This window comes from Mus caroli, unplaced genomic scaffold (genome assembly GCF_978045245.1).
Source record: "Mus caroli unplaced genomic scaffold, Mus_caroli_1 scaffold_7, whole genome shotgun sequence".
Lineage (NCBI taxonomy): Eukaryota > Metazoa > Chordata > Mammalia > Rodentia > Muridae > Mus > Mus caroli.
Window position 1 is genome coordinate 6,139,485 of NW_028227262.1, and position 14,598 is coordinate 6,154,082.

The following is a 14,598-nucleotide window of genomic DNA, read 5'->3' on the forward strand; positions in this document are numbered from 1 at the left end:
TGATTAGAGCTTATGTTTACAGCAGTCCACTGGCCCTGAAGGCTTACTCAGAAGACGACACCAAATCTGTATCCCCGCATTATGCTCGTACCCCTAACTACATTTAAAATAAGTCATGAAGCAAACAGGGAAAGAAAAAAGATTCCTGCCATAAAACAAATGTTTGGAGAGAGAATGGTGTTAGAAAACAAAAATTAAAAAAATAAAATAAAATAAAAACAAGACATTAGAGTAAGAATAGTGACTTGGAGTGTGATACAAAAAAAAAACATGGTTAAGGGGGAAATAAAAGGTTTTTGTAAAAGAGACATGATTTCTAAATATTTCTCAGTACTGGTTTCCACTAATAATAGAATGAAAGGGGGATGCATTAAGCAAGTCTTTGTCAGGAAATTTCATTTCTCCCTGAGCCCTCACAAAAGCACCCCAAGTATACAAGCAGAGTCTAAAATCATGTCTGAAAAAGCTCACATCTTAGCAAGGCAGTCTCATATTTATTTATGTGGAATTTTAATGTGTTTTCACCTTTGATGGTAAAATATCAGTAACTTCATATAAAAACATGTCCCCAAACTAGCCTTCAACTGTGGCCACAGTTAGAATGGTTAGCTCTATAGTGAATAAAATATTTCACTAGAACAAGAATAAAGTAAACAACGGAGAGTCGGGGGTGACTGGGGCAGGGGTGGGTGGGGTGGGGTAGGGTGAAGGTGGGGTAGGGGTGGGGCAGGGGTGGTATTGCAGCCGATCTGTCGACCAAAATGAAGAGTTTGGCTGGAGACTTTTTCTGAAATTGCTCTATCACTTTTCCCCCTCCTTCCTGCAGTCACTGTGGGAACAAAACCCATGGCCTGGCAGAGGATGCAGGCTGTGGAGAGCCCCGACAAGTGACAAGAGTCACTTGTCAGAACACAAAGGGAATCTCTCCGCAGGCAGCACTCCGTGGTTCCTGCCCTTTGTTTAGGTTCCCCCATGGGATTTAGAAATATCAAATATAGATTCTCAGTCTATCAGAGAGCAGATTCCCTCTGCACCAGAAAGCTGTGCCTGCAGATCAATCAGCCAGCGCTTTTAATCCTTCCTTGATGGGAACCCAGAAGCAACTACATCCTCTGAAGAGTTACAGAAATCGGGGTGATTCAGAAAGGATGGAGGGGTTCCTCTTTAGTTTGAATGATCCAATAATGTAGAAAGAGAAATTCATGGTTCTGAATTTTGGCCAGTGCATGTGTGTGTGTGTGTGTGTGTGTGTGTGTGTCTGTCTCTGTGTGTCTGTGTGTGTGTGTGTGAGTATATGAGTGTGTGTGAGTGTGTAAGTGTGTGTGAGTGTGTGAGTGAGGGTGTGTGTGCATTGTGTGAGTGTGTGTATGAGTATGTGTGAATGTGTGAGAGTGAGTGTGTGAGTGTGTGTGTGTATGAGTGTGTGTGAGTGTGTGTGTGTGTGTGTGTGTGTGTGTGTGTGTGTGTGTGTGTGTGTGTGTGTGTAATGTGCATGTGTAGCTGCTTTCTGCTTTCTCCCCACCCGCTTTGTGCTCTGATGGAAGTTTCACATGCAGGGCTGAGACCTGAGTCCTTCAGTAAAGCAAATGTTTCATTTTCAGCAGTACCCACATGTCCCATTCAGACCTGTCTCTTTCACTCCCAGGTATAAAGGACAGCCGTGTCCCCTGGTTGTGAAGAAGAACCTATGTACGAAGTTAACAAAACAGCATTTGGACAATGGATTTGATCTTGACAGCAGGGAGACTGGACTTTTCTAATTCATCTCTTTCTGGCTCCAACAAATTATAGGTCCCTGTAAAGATCTGGTGACCCTTTTTAAGTGTGCTTGTTGAACAGGCTCAGAGGTGGCCATATGATTTAGTAAAGTGCGTCCACATCTCCACAAGCTCCGCGGTCCAGGAGAGACTATCTGTGGAGTACAGGCTCCCTCAGTTGGTGACTTGTAAGGGATCCATTAGCCATCTATAAGCTATTTATTCAACTTTGCCTTTCAACAGGCAATGTGGGATGCTGATAAATGGTTACCTTCCCTGCACCCCCCCCTCAAAGATTTTCAATTATTTTATAGGATCAGGAGAAAAAAACCATGTTTCCATTCATAATCTCAAATAGTCTTGTGTGTAAACACTAGGAGATGTAAGCAAGCATGTCGATATGAGGAATAAACAGGTCATGGCTCTGGGAAATCACCAGGTACTCCTGAGACCTCAGATGATGGGCAGGTTTGAGGTTCAGAGTCAGAGAGTCATGCAACATGAACACGTATGTTGTGGAGGGTTTCAGAGCGGGGTCAAAACTAGAAAACAGGTCAAGTGAATACATGGCAAGACAACACTGGTTTGAACTGCTTCCCCTCCCCACCCCCACCCCCGCCAAGATTAAGAAAAACGTATGAGAACATAAGTTGCAGAGTGTTGGAATATAAAGGTTATTATTTCAGACTCCTACATATTCGTGGGTCGCTTACTAACCCAGGCCTTAGCCCACCTCTCCCTTTCTGCCTTCTAAGTTGATTAGAGTTGCTCATCAGGTGTGGCAGACCACACCTGGCCAGCAGAAACAGTGCATTTCTTCCTCCAGAAGACACAACCTTGGACTGGAGCCATGACTCGGCGTTGGAGAGCCCTGAGGCCCCGAGTTCCACTTCCAGTGCCCACGTGAAGTGGCTTGTGAACACCTGTAACTGAAGCTACAGGGCAATGCAATGCCGTCTATAAGCACTGGCACTCAAGTGCACGTGCCCACATGTGCAGGTGTGTGTGTGTGTGTGTGTGTGTGTGTGTGTGTGTGTGCAATTAAAAATAAATTGTGCTTATCGCATGATCTCTACTATATTACGACACTTTATAATGATTTTGTTCTTTTTCCACGCTCACGGAGATGGTATCTCTATTTTCTCTCTATACCCGGGGAGGATCCTCTGGTCATGAAATAAAAATTAACTGAAATGGATATTTAATGAGGACTACATTTGAATATTGCAACCAACAAAATGTCTCACCTCAGCCTTCCACATCCATCTACTCTCACATGCCACGGGCTCTCACGCCCAGGTTTGCTTGTATGATAATTATACGCTGGTGAGATGAACCCTCTGAAAATGAAACCTAGTTGACATTACATACAACCAAGGTGGTGTCATGCCAGGGAAAACGTTTGATGTCTTTTAAGGTTCAAAAATAAAGTCCTATTCATGAGGCATATTTATGTTCTTCACAATGGAAAATTAGTGCACTTTTGTCTCCAGTTAATAGTGATTTGATAGCATGTCAAACCTTCAGGAGCTGTTTCAAAATACCAATTCAGGAAGGCAGGCAAGAGATTTACGTTCATCGTGACAGAGTAAAATTCAGAAAAGATTCTAAAATGCCTATCATTAACTAATTAATCCTACAGGGAGCTTGGCAAAAATCAAAAAAGAAAAAGAGTAGAATTTTAATTTTTAATGGATACAATAGGTTCTCTCTTTCTCTCTCTTTCTCCTCCCCTCTCTCCTTCCCTCCTTCCTTCCTATGAATAACCTATACAGAAAAATTATAATAAATCTGTCAACTGTATTCATTTAAGTGAGGCACCGGGAGAACATGTCACAAGTTCAAATTTTGTGGAGGTCAATCACTTTCCTGTGATGGAGAGGGTGCCCCTGGCCCAGTGGATCAACTCAGGATTCCTGGTGAGACGGGAGTACCAACAGAAGAATATGGCTAAGCCAAATGATTGGTGCTGATCCCTGTATTTTACCTTAAACAGACCTAGCAATGCCGTGCTGAGCTGCCTGGGCACCATGGGTAGCTGCTACTCCATCAGTGTCCTGTGCTCGATAACGAGCTAACAGATATGCAGGACTGAGCTTGGTCCAGCTTGGTATGAATGATGGAGGCTGTTTAACCTAAAAGCAAAGTCATATGACTAGTCAAGCTACAATCTCCCAGCGCTAGCTAAGTAGGAGAACCTCCTGGTGCTGTTTTGACAGTTATACTGTGAACATGAATTGTAAAAGTAGATTTAAATTGTATTCTTTGGAACCCACCCCCAACAGACCTTATAGGTACACTTTTGTGTCCGTCTTTGACAATCCTCAGTTCCTGTGTTTCTTCTTGTAAACAGTACCATGGCCCTTGGCTGTCAATCATTTCGTCCGTCAGTGTGTGTGTGTGTGGGGGGGGGGGGGCGGGATTATTATCCTATGCACAACGTGAAGGGCAGAAGATATGAATTACAGGCTATCACACTGGGAGATTCATTGCCTGAAACAGTGAGCTTTGCCCAAAGCTAAAAAGGAAGTATTGGACAGTCCAGTCCAATCCTGCCAGGTCATAGAGAAAGGAAGTCGGTTAGGTCTTTGTCTAGTGCATCCTAATGTACCACTGTCCTTCTCTTTTTTTTTTTTTTTTTTTTTTTTTTTTTTTTTTTTTTTTGGTTTTTCGAGACAGGGTTTCTCTGTGTAGCCCTGGCTGTCCTGGCACTCACTTCGTAGACCAGGCTGGCCTCGAACTCAGAAATCCACCTGCCTCTGCCTCCCGAGTGCTGGGATTAAAGGCGTGCGCCACCACGCCCGGCTTACCACTGTCCTTCTCAATGACTCCTCCTTTATAGGTGAAACTTCATAGTATGCATTCAAAGCAACGATAAAAATAAATTCATTTGTTTAGTAAATACTTACTAAGCAGCTAAGGGACAGAAGGCACCCGTGCAGTGCCGGGCAAGCAGAGGAAAAGAAGACAAAATTCTCCGCTGTCACTGACTCACTCCATCATTTGGGGTCGGGAGAATGGAGCCCAGGTCCTCTGCAAAAACCATCTCTCCAGCCCTCTGCTGGGCTTCTGAACCTTTCAAGATCTCCCCGAGAAGAGAACCATCTTCTCTTTGAAGTTTAACTCCTCATTTTTCCCACAAATGGAAATCAGACACACTTGGTAATATTTAAACTATAAATTATTAAAAATATAAATCCTGGGTTATGTGACTTCGTCCTTCAAGGGCTGCCATCTTTGTGGACCTGGCTGGAGTCTCATTTCATGAACCTTGAGCCCAACCCAGGCTGAGCCTGCTTGTCATGCATCCCCAGGAGATTCTAGCAGTGTAGCCAGGGCTGAGAACCGCCGACTCTACAGTAGTAGAGTCTTATCTTCTCAGAGAAGAATCTGAGAGCCCACCCTGCCTGTTCCAGAGCAACGTTCCCATTCCCCAGGTCCGAGTTCCAGGCTGCAAAGTCTGCAATCCGGTTTACATAAGCCAACTGTGCCTTTTCTAGAAGGTAGCCCACGCATGCGCGCTGTGGGACTGACGTGGGCAGCTGGCGTCTCTCCAGAAAATGAGAGAACTGGGTGGCTTACCTAGAGAAATCTGGATAAAGTGCAGCATGTACCGACCAAGAATATAAAAGTGCCACGTAGAGCGTTTTCATCCCTAAATACCTGAAATAGTCTTTGTAATATTTGTTGCATAAGGGAATCGCTCAAGCAAACTTGATGGATGATTAATACTCGTCCGTGTGTGTGTGTGTGTGTGTGTGTGCTACATATGTAAAAGTCTCCTTATCCTTCTTCCTCTTCTTTTTTTGAGAAGGGTGTAGGACAGAGTTTCATATGTTGTCCTCAAACGTTCTAGGTAGACCAGGCGGGCCTCCAGCTCCCAGAGATTCTCTGGCCTCTACATCCTGTGCGCTGAGATCAAAGGAATACACCCCCACGTGTGACCCTGAGTCTGCTTTTGCTTCATCCTGAGACAGGGCGGACCTGTCCAGAAAGAACAGCCCTTTCCAGATTTTTTAGTTTGCTTGTTTGCTTTTGTTACTGATGGGGGTTTGGTGAATCTGGGGGGGGAGGGTTGTTGGGATTTATTTTCTTGGGTTTATGATATAGGGTCTCAACGCTATGTCTCGGGCTGTCCTAAAATGTACTATGTACCCCAAGCTATCCTCAATCTCCCGGCAATCCTCCCAGCCTTGGCCTCCCCACACACAGACACCACCACCCCCAGGCTACTCGGAACAAAGCAAAACAGGCTTGGGAAGATCTTGCTATCTGAAGGAGAGAAAGAAGGTGGTTCCTGTGAAAACGGCCCACGAGAGGCCACGAACCTTGCGGGCACCGTTAGAACTTCTAACAATCCTCACCCTGCTTCTGCATTCTTAGTCAACGTCTCGATTTCTATCACTACCCACGTGTCCCTGCTTCGTGTCCTTGCTTTGAGGGGGACACAACCTAGAAGTGCCAGTGGGTGCCCTATGGACTCTGATCCATGCCTAAAACAGTATCATCTTACCTCTTAAAGTTAGGATTAAGGGAAGTATAGCAGACCACACGGTTGCAGTCATAATAGATGTAGGGTTTTCCTAGAACCGTAAGTACAGCTAAGTTTTCCTGATCCTAACCCAAGTTGGTTACTTTTCTGGTTCTCTGACAGTGTCTTCTTTGATTCTTCCACACTGCCCTCACTGTCCCGGGGCCTAAGAACTCAGCGCGTCGGATGGTTTGATTAAAGTTGGTTGTTAAAAGTTGAGATCAGAGCTTTCTCTTCCTGTATTCACTCCCCGCTTCGATGGCTTCTTGGCTTTACAGGAGGCTCATTAATAGTCCAGCTTGCGCAGTTTGTCATCTGTTTCATTATGCAAAATATATACTTTTCAATTACTTTTCCTGTGTGAAAAGTCTCTTAACTCTAACCAGATATAATGATTTCTTTGCGTTTCCTCTCAACCTCTGAATAGCAGAACTTTCCTAAAATCTCAACTGGGGGTAGAATATTGGGCACCCCGGTGAGAATTAATTTTAATGTAATGATCTTTATGTGCCCATTAAAACGGGAGTGAGATAGCTTTCGAAGCTGACCACCAGGCAAACCTAGTACTGACCTCAAAGGAAAGCCTTCTGATCATTCTGTTTAATCTACTTCACATAGGAGGTAAGGAAGCCATCCCTAAAATAAAGCTTTAGTTGGCAACACTAATTTTATTTCAGTTCTGTGAATAAAAGATGAAAAAGTTAGAGTGGGGGTCCTCTTATCTTCTGATGGTCTGATCCCAAGTTAAATTTTTCACAGCAGAAGCAATGGGAGGTGGGTATGCACACACATACACACACACACACACACACACACACACACACACACACTAGCCCTTATACTTCCTAACAAAATGAATATTTAGTGAACAACTTGACTCTCATATCTACCTTCGTAGCCCCAGCCCTGGGTATAGTCTCCTGATAGAATCAAGAAACACACACATGGCATCCAGGTGTAGAGTGCATGACTGCACTCCTACCGCTCTGGAATTAGAGGTAAGAGGACCAGAAGTTAAAGTCATCATTGGTTACATAGGAAAGTTGAACCTAGCCTGGGCTAGAAACCAAGAGAGTTTGTTGGGGCTAAGGATGCAATTCAGTGAAAGAGCACTGGCCTAGTGTGCATAGGTCCCTAGGCTTGAATGATAACAACAAGGTGTTGTTGGATTCATCATGAATTTTGGTTTCTTGATCCAGTAAAGATGGTGCAAAGGGGCTTAGGAACACTTAATGTAGTCCTTTTAAAGACAATAGAAAACTCAGACCTTACACTCCACATTATCTGAAGTGAAACTTTGTGTTGGTTAGGTTTTTATTGCCACAACTGTCTTTGGGTTTTACTGCTGTGAACAGATATCATGACCAAGCCAACTTTTATAAGGACAGCCTTTAATTGGGGCTGGCTTACAGGTTCATTTCTTTATCCTCAAGGTGGGATAATGTGTCCACAAAGGCATGGTTCAGGAGGAGCTGAGAGTTCTACATCTTCATCTGGAGGCTGCAAGCTGAATACTGGCTTCCAGGCAGCTACCCACAGGGACACACCTACGCCAACAGGGCCATACCTCCTAATAGTGCCAGTCCATGGGCCAAGCACATACAAACCATCATAACAAACTAAAGTCATCTGAGAAGAGGGAACCACATTGAGAAAATGTCTTCCTAAGACCGGCCTTTAGACAAGACTGTGTTTCTGATTGATGTATGATGTGGAAAGATCTAGCCCACTGTGGGTGGTGCCATCTCTGGGCAGGTAGCCCTGCTGTACATCAGAAAGCAGATTGAGCATGCTATGAAGATCAAGCCATCAGGCAATGTTCCTCCATGGACTCTGTTTCCTGCATCCAGGCTCCTGCCCTGGCTTCCTTCAGTGATGGACTGTAACCTGAAAGCTGTAAGCTGAAATAAACCCTTTCCTCCCGAGAACCTTTTGGTCATGTTGTTTTATCACAGCAACAGAAACCCTAACACAGACTTGATTGAGACATGAACCAAGAAGAGCTTACATGGCGGACAAGAGGCAGGGCAAGGGAGGTCAGCAGGGAAGGATCCAGCAGTGAATGCCCTAGAAGCTTCAGACTTGTGAGTGTGAAGCAGGAATAGCAAGAGAAAGTCCAGACAGGACTTGGGGTACCCCAGGCATCGAGTGCTTGAAGCATTATCCCAGAAAACTATAAAATTAGGAATGAAAGAGAGGAGTAGGGCCAAGAGCTATGATAATTCTAATTCAAATAGTTCAAATTCCATGGCCCCTTCTTATTCACTATGATGTTTAATCGTGGTGGTCGTCTTGACTACACTGGAATCAACCAAGTGAAAGACAAGCCACTGGGCACTCCTGTGAGAGACTCTGAATTAGACTATTAGAAGCAGAAGACCCACCCTGAATCCAGGCATCCTCCTCCAATGACAACCCAGATAAAAGGGAAATGGGGCTGGAAGCCTTGCCATTTGCCAGCCTGCCTTCACTCTTGCTGATACATTTCTCTGTTGCTGTTAGAACCAACATTTTCAGATGTCGAAAGTAAACTGAAAACTGGAGGCTACTTGAGAATCTCCTTTCCACACTTGGTTAGGACCACTGAGACATCCAGCCTCATGGACTGAGAATCTACCAGACTCCCGGACTCTCCACTGAACCAAAACCACTGTTGGGCAACACGAGACATATTGTGTTAGCCAATCTAATGAATTCCTTTTTATCCACCCTTTTCCTCCAGAGAACCCTGACGCTGAATAATCTCTGAATGACTGCAAGAAAATAACTCATTTCTCTGATGTGAGTTTCTCCTTTAAAAAAAATACAAACAGCTTTCGGGTTTACTCTTCAAGGCAAATAACTTACATGAACCTTTCCGTTTCCCCTTCATCATGAAATACAGCAATCATACACAGACCTAATGTGCTGTTTGTGCATTTGATATTATAATTAAGCTGGGAGGCAGGATCATTCAGAGTAAATGTTCTTATAAACCAGCTTCCTTGTAAATCACATGCCCCATCCTCATCGAGCACTCGCTTGAGGGAAGAGAGACACCCAAGCATCTTCCCTGGACCCTGAAGGGATACCACAATGAGGGTGCAATGGAGAGAGGGGAGAGAGGGAGTTTGTGGTGGGAGATGGGAGAGAGGGAGTCTGTGGTGAGAGATAGGAGAGAGGGAGTCTGTGGTGAGAGATAGGAGAGAGGGAGTCTGTGGTGGGCAAATGGAAGAAAAAACGAAGCCCAGATGTTCACAGAAACAGGTACAACGGGAGATTCAGCAGCGGTAAGGAGCAGGCAGATATGAGGAGCCTGCCCAATGACCTGGGGCTACAGTGATGTCAGGACCCCAGCTGCAGCCAAGGTCAATGCTACTATGTTGCTCAGGCAGTGAAGGCTCGGGAGAACTGGTGAACCGACCAACTCAGCTCCTACCGGGCCCAGATCTAGCGCTCAGAGTTGGCCCACCCCAACATCCACCCCACCTGTACACTGGGGGGGGCATCTGAAGAGACCCAAAGTTTCATGATCGCCACAACACAGGGCAACAATAGGATCTCCAAGAGGAGCCCCAACAAGGAACCAGTATTGACAGTGTAGCAGAAGCCAGAGGTCCTGGAAAAAACCAGTGACTCATTGCAATGACCATTTTCAAGCAAAGCTGTTTGGGCAAAGGGGTGGTGTACTGTGCGATACCCCGAAGCTTCCGTGGCAAGAAGGGTTGCTTTTGTTTCTTGGTTTTGGGTTTTCGTTTTCTTGTGGGGGCAGAAGGTAAATATGAAAGGATGGGGTGCTGGATAGGACTGGGGTGCATGGTGCAAAATTTACAAAGAATCAATAAAAAGGGTTTTGAAAGAAAGAAAGAAAGAAAGAAAGAAAGAAAGAAAGAAAGAAAGAAAGAAAGAAAGAAAGAGAGAGAGAGAGAGAGAGAGGGAGGGAGGGAGGGAGGGAGGGAGGGAGGGAGGGAGGGAGGAAGGAAGGAAGGAAGGAAGGAAGGAAGGAAGGAAGGAAGGAAGGAAGGAAGGAAGGGGGAGAGAGAGAGAGAGAGAGAGAGAGAGAGAGAGAGAGAGAGAGAGAGAAATGGTTTGACCAGGTGCTACTGTCAAGCATCCAGGCTAGACTTAGATAAGCTTTCGTGAGTTTACTCATAGTCTGAGATGATGGATCAACTAAGAAGTTGGTAGTCCAGGGTAGCCCAATATGCTGTCCAGGAAGATTCATTTCTGCCCTATGGGATCCCTCACCATCAGCAGATTATTACATACGTGTGTGTGTATGGAGAAGTGGATGCGTGGGGACCTTCTAAAGCTGGTTCACAATGCTGGTGCAGAGACATGTCCACCACATTCTACTGCTGCCGCAAGACACGAGGCAAGATTTACAGGTGAAGAAGGCACCACCAACAAAGGTGTGACAACGAGGCGTGCCAGGGGAGAATGAAGAACCCAGGACACTCCTCACTTTGCCACACTACTTCCCTTCTACTTCCTACATTAAATACATTTTCTTCTTATTGATAAAACACCCGTTCATTGAATGTTTACTAACTTACACTAAGAGCACTCTGTGTGTGTGTGTGTGTGTGTGTGTGTGTGTGTGTGTGTGTGTGTGTGTGTGTGTGTGTTTGCTAATATAGAGCGAGCATGTGTACATGGAAAACAATGTCAAATTTAAGTGTCATTCCTCGGGCTCCATCCATCCTGTATTTTTTAAATAGAGATGGTCTCTAACATGGCATACAAATTGCAGAGCAAACTAGGCTGGAGGGTCAGTGAGCTTCAGAAACCTGCCTGTTTCCATCTCCCCAGAATCTGGACGACCACATGCCGCCACACCCAGCCTCTGACGTGACCTCTGGGGGTTGAATGCAGGTCCTTGTGCCTGTGCAGCAAACACTTAGAAGATGAACTGCTCCTCCAGCCCTAAGATTGCTCTCTGAGATGATGTTTTAAGCATAACAACATCTGGCCCAGCTAATCAGTTGGTTTAAGAACAATCCTGGGTGCATATGGAGCTGAACACTCAGAGCCTCTAAGACTGAGCTGTCAGTGCATAATACTTGCCAAGGGAAAGAAGGGTGGAAATCAAATACAAACCACGGTTGATAGAGTCACAGCTCTGCTTACAAAACATGTAAGCTCTGGGAAGAGGATTCTCGCGTTACATATGTATACATTTACAGCCTGTGTGTTTCCTGGTGGAATCACCAGGCAACACCTCAGGAACTCCTCGGTTACAAAACTCTAAACAAGCCTTATTCTCTGTCCTCTCCTGGATCAAAGACTTGGCAAACGAGAAAATGATTTTACAGCAGTTGAAAGAACAGGTTTCAATTTGAGATGTGAAAGAATACAGTTTTCAAGAGTTCATGTTGTGCTCTGGCCACCCAGAAGTGTGAAATGGAAGTCAGGTGGAGCTGTTTCTGTAAGACTGTTTGCTCCGTTCATTGTACAGTTGGTGGGTCTGTTGTTCCGTAGTCGTCATTTGGATTTCAACCCACACTTGACCCGTTGCTAAGCAAAAGTGTAAACAATACCAAAATACATTGTTGATATCTGGACCGATTCGATGATAAAATACCACAATTTAACAATAGGCAATTAGAAGGCTGAGAATATGTAAAAGGCCAAGAACTCAGAATTTTGTTTCTATTTTTCATCCACGTATATGCTTGGAGAGTGAGCAGCTGATTTAAATCTAGAAGTTTGAGCCTGCCAGGCTAAGTCACACTGAGCAGGATTTCAGTCTTGCCTCTTGTGCCTCATCCCTTGGCCGGCCGTAGGGTTTGCAGAGACCCCACACACAACTCACGGTTGGTAACATTAAACATTCCGAAGCGTTCTCAAAGCACACATTGCACCTCATACAATAATAGTGGGAGACTTCAACACACCACTTTCACCAATGGACAGATCATGGAAACAGAAACTAAACAGGGACACAGTGAAACTAACAGAAATTATGAATCAAATGGATCTTGCAGATATCTACAGAACATTCTATCCTAAAACAAAAGGATATACCTTCTTCTCAGCACCTCATGGTACCTTCTCCAAAATTGAAAACATAATTGGTCACAAAGCAGGCCTCAACAGATACAAAAATATTGAAATTGTCCCATGCATCCTATCAGATCACCATGGACTAAGGCTGATCTTCAATAACAAAATAAATAATAGAAAGCCAACCTTCACGTGGAAACTGAACAACACTCTTCTCAATGATACCTTGGTCAAGGAAGGAATAAAGAAAGAAATTAAGGACTTTTTAGAGTTCAATGAAAATTAAGCCACAACATACCCAAACTTATGGGACGCAATGAAAGCATTTCTAAGAGGAAAACTCATAGCTCTGAGTGCCTCCAAAAGGAAACTAGAGAGAGCACACATTAGCAGCTTGACAACACACCTAAAAGCACTAGAACAAAAGGAAGCAAATTCACCCAAGAGGAGTAGACGGCAGGAAATAATCAAACTCAGGGGTGACATCAACCAAGTGGAAACAAGAAAAACTATTCAAAGAATCAACCAATCAAGGAGCTGGTTCTTTGAGAAAATCAACAAGATAGATAAACCCTTAGCCAGACTCACTAGAGGGCACAGGGAAAGCATCCTAATTAACAAAATCAGAAATGAAAAAGGAGACATAACAACAGATCCTGAAGACATCCAAAACACCATCAGATCCTTCTACCAAAGGCTATACTCAACAAAACTGGAGAACCTGGATGAAATGGAGAAGTTCCTAGACAGATACCAGGTACCAAAGTTGAATCAAGATCAGGTTAATGATCTAAACAGCCCTATATCCCCCAAAGAAATAGAAGCAGTCATTAATAGTCTCCCAACTAAAAAAAGCCCAAGAGCAGATGGGTTTAGTGCAGAGTTCTATCAGACCTTCAAAGAAGATCTAATCCCAGTTCTTCACAAACTATTCCACAAAATAGAAACAGAAGTTACTCTACCCAACTCATTCTATGAAGCCACAATTACTCTGATACCTAAACCACAAAAAGACCCAACAAAGATAGAAAACTTCAGACCAATATCCCTTATGAATATTGATGCAAAAATCCTCAATAAAGTTCTTGCTAACCGAATCAAAGAACACATCAAAACAATCATCCATCCTGACCAAGTAGGTTTCATCCCAGGGATGCAGGGATGATTCAATATACGGAAATCCATCAACGTAATCCAGTATATAAACAAACTCAAAGACAAAAACCACATGGTCATCTCGTTAGATGCGGAAAAAGCATTTGACAAGATCCAACACCCATTCATGATAAAAGTCTTGGAAAGATCAGGAATTCAAGGCCCATACCTAAACATGATAAAAGCAATCTACAGCAAACCAGTAGCCAACATCAAAGTAAATGGTCAGAAGCTTGAAGCAATCCCTCTAAAATCAGGGACTAGACAAGGCTGTCCACTTTCTCCATACCTATTCAACATTGTACTTGAAGTCCTAGCCAGAGCAATTCGACAACAAAAGGAGATCAAAGGGATACAAATTGGAAAAGATGAAGTCAAAATATCACTTTTTGCAGATGATATGATAGTATATATAAGTGACCCTAAAAATTCCACCAGAGAACTCCTAAGCCTGATAAACAGCTTTGGTGAAGTAGCTGGATATAAAATTAACTCAAACAAATCAATGGCCTTTCTCTACACAAAGAATAAACAGGCTGAGAAAGAAATTAGGGAAACAACACCCTTCTCAATAGTCACAAAAAATATAAAATATCTTGGCGTGACTCTAACTAAGGAAGTGAAAGATCTGTATAATAAAAACTTCAAGTCTCTGAAGAAAGAAATTATAGAAGATCTCAGAAGATGGAAAGATCTCCCATGCTCATGGATTGGCAGGATCAACATTGTAAAAATGGCTATCTTGCCAAAAGCAATCTACAGATTCAATGCAATCCCCATCAAAATTCCAAATCAATTCTTCAACGAATTAGAAAGTGCAATCTGCAAATTCATCTGGAATAACAAAAAACCTAGGATAGCAAAAACTCTTCTCAAGGATAAAAGAACCTCTGGTGGAATCACCATGCCGGACCTAAAGCTCTACTACAGAGCAATTGTGATAAAAACTGCATGGTACTGGTATAGTGACAGACAAATAGATCAATGGAATAGAATTGAAGACCCAGAAATGAACCCACACACCTACGGTCACTTGATCTTCGACAAGGGAGCTAAAAACATCCAGTGGAAGAAAGACAGCATTTTCAACAAATGGTGCTGGCACAACTGGTTGTTAACATGTAGAAGAATGCGAATCGATCCATTCCTATCTCCTTGTACTAAGGTCAA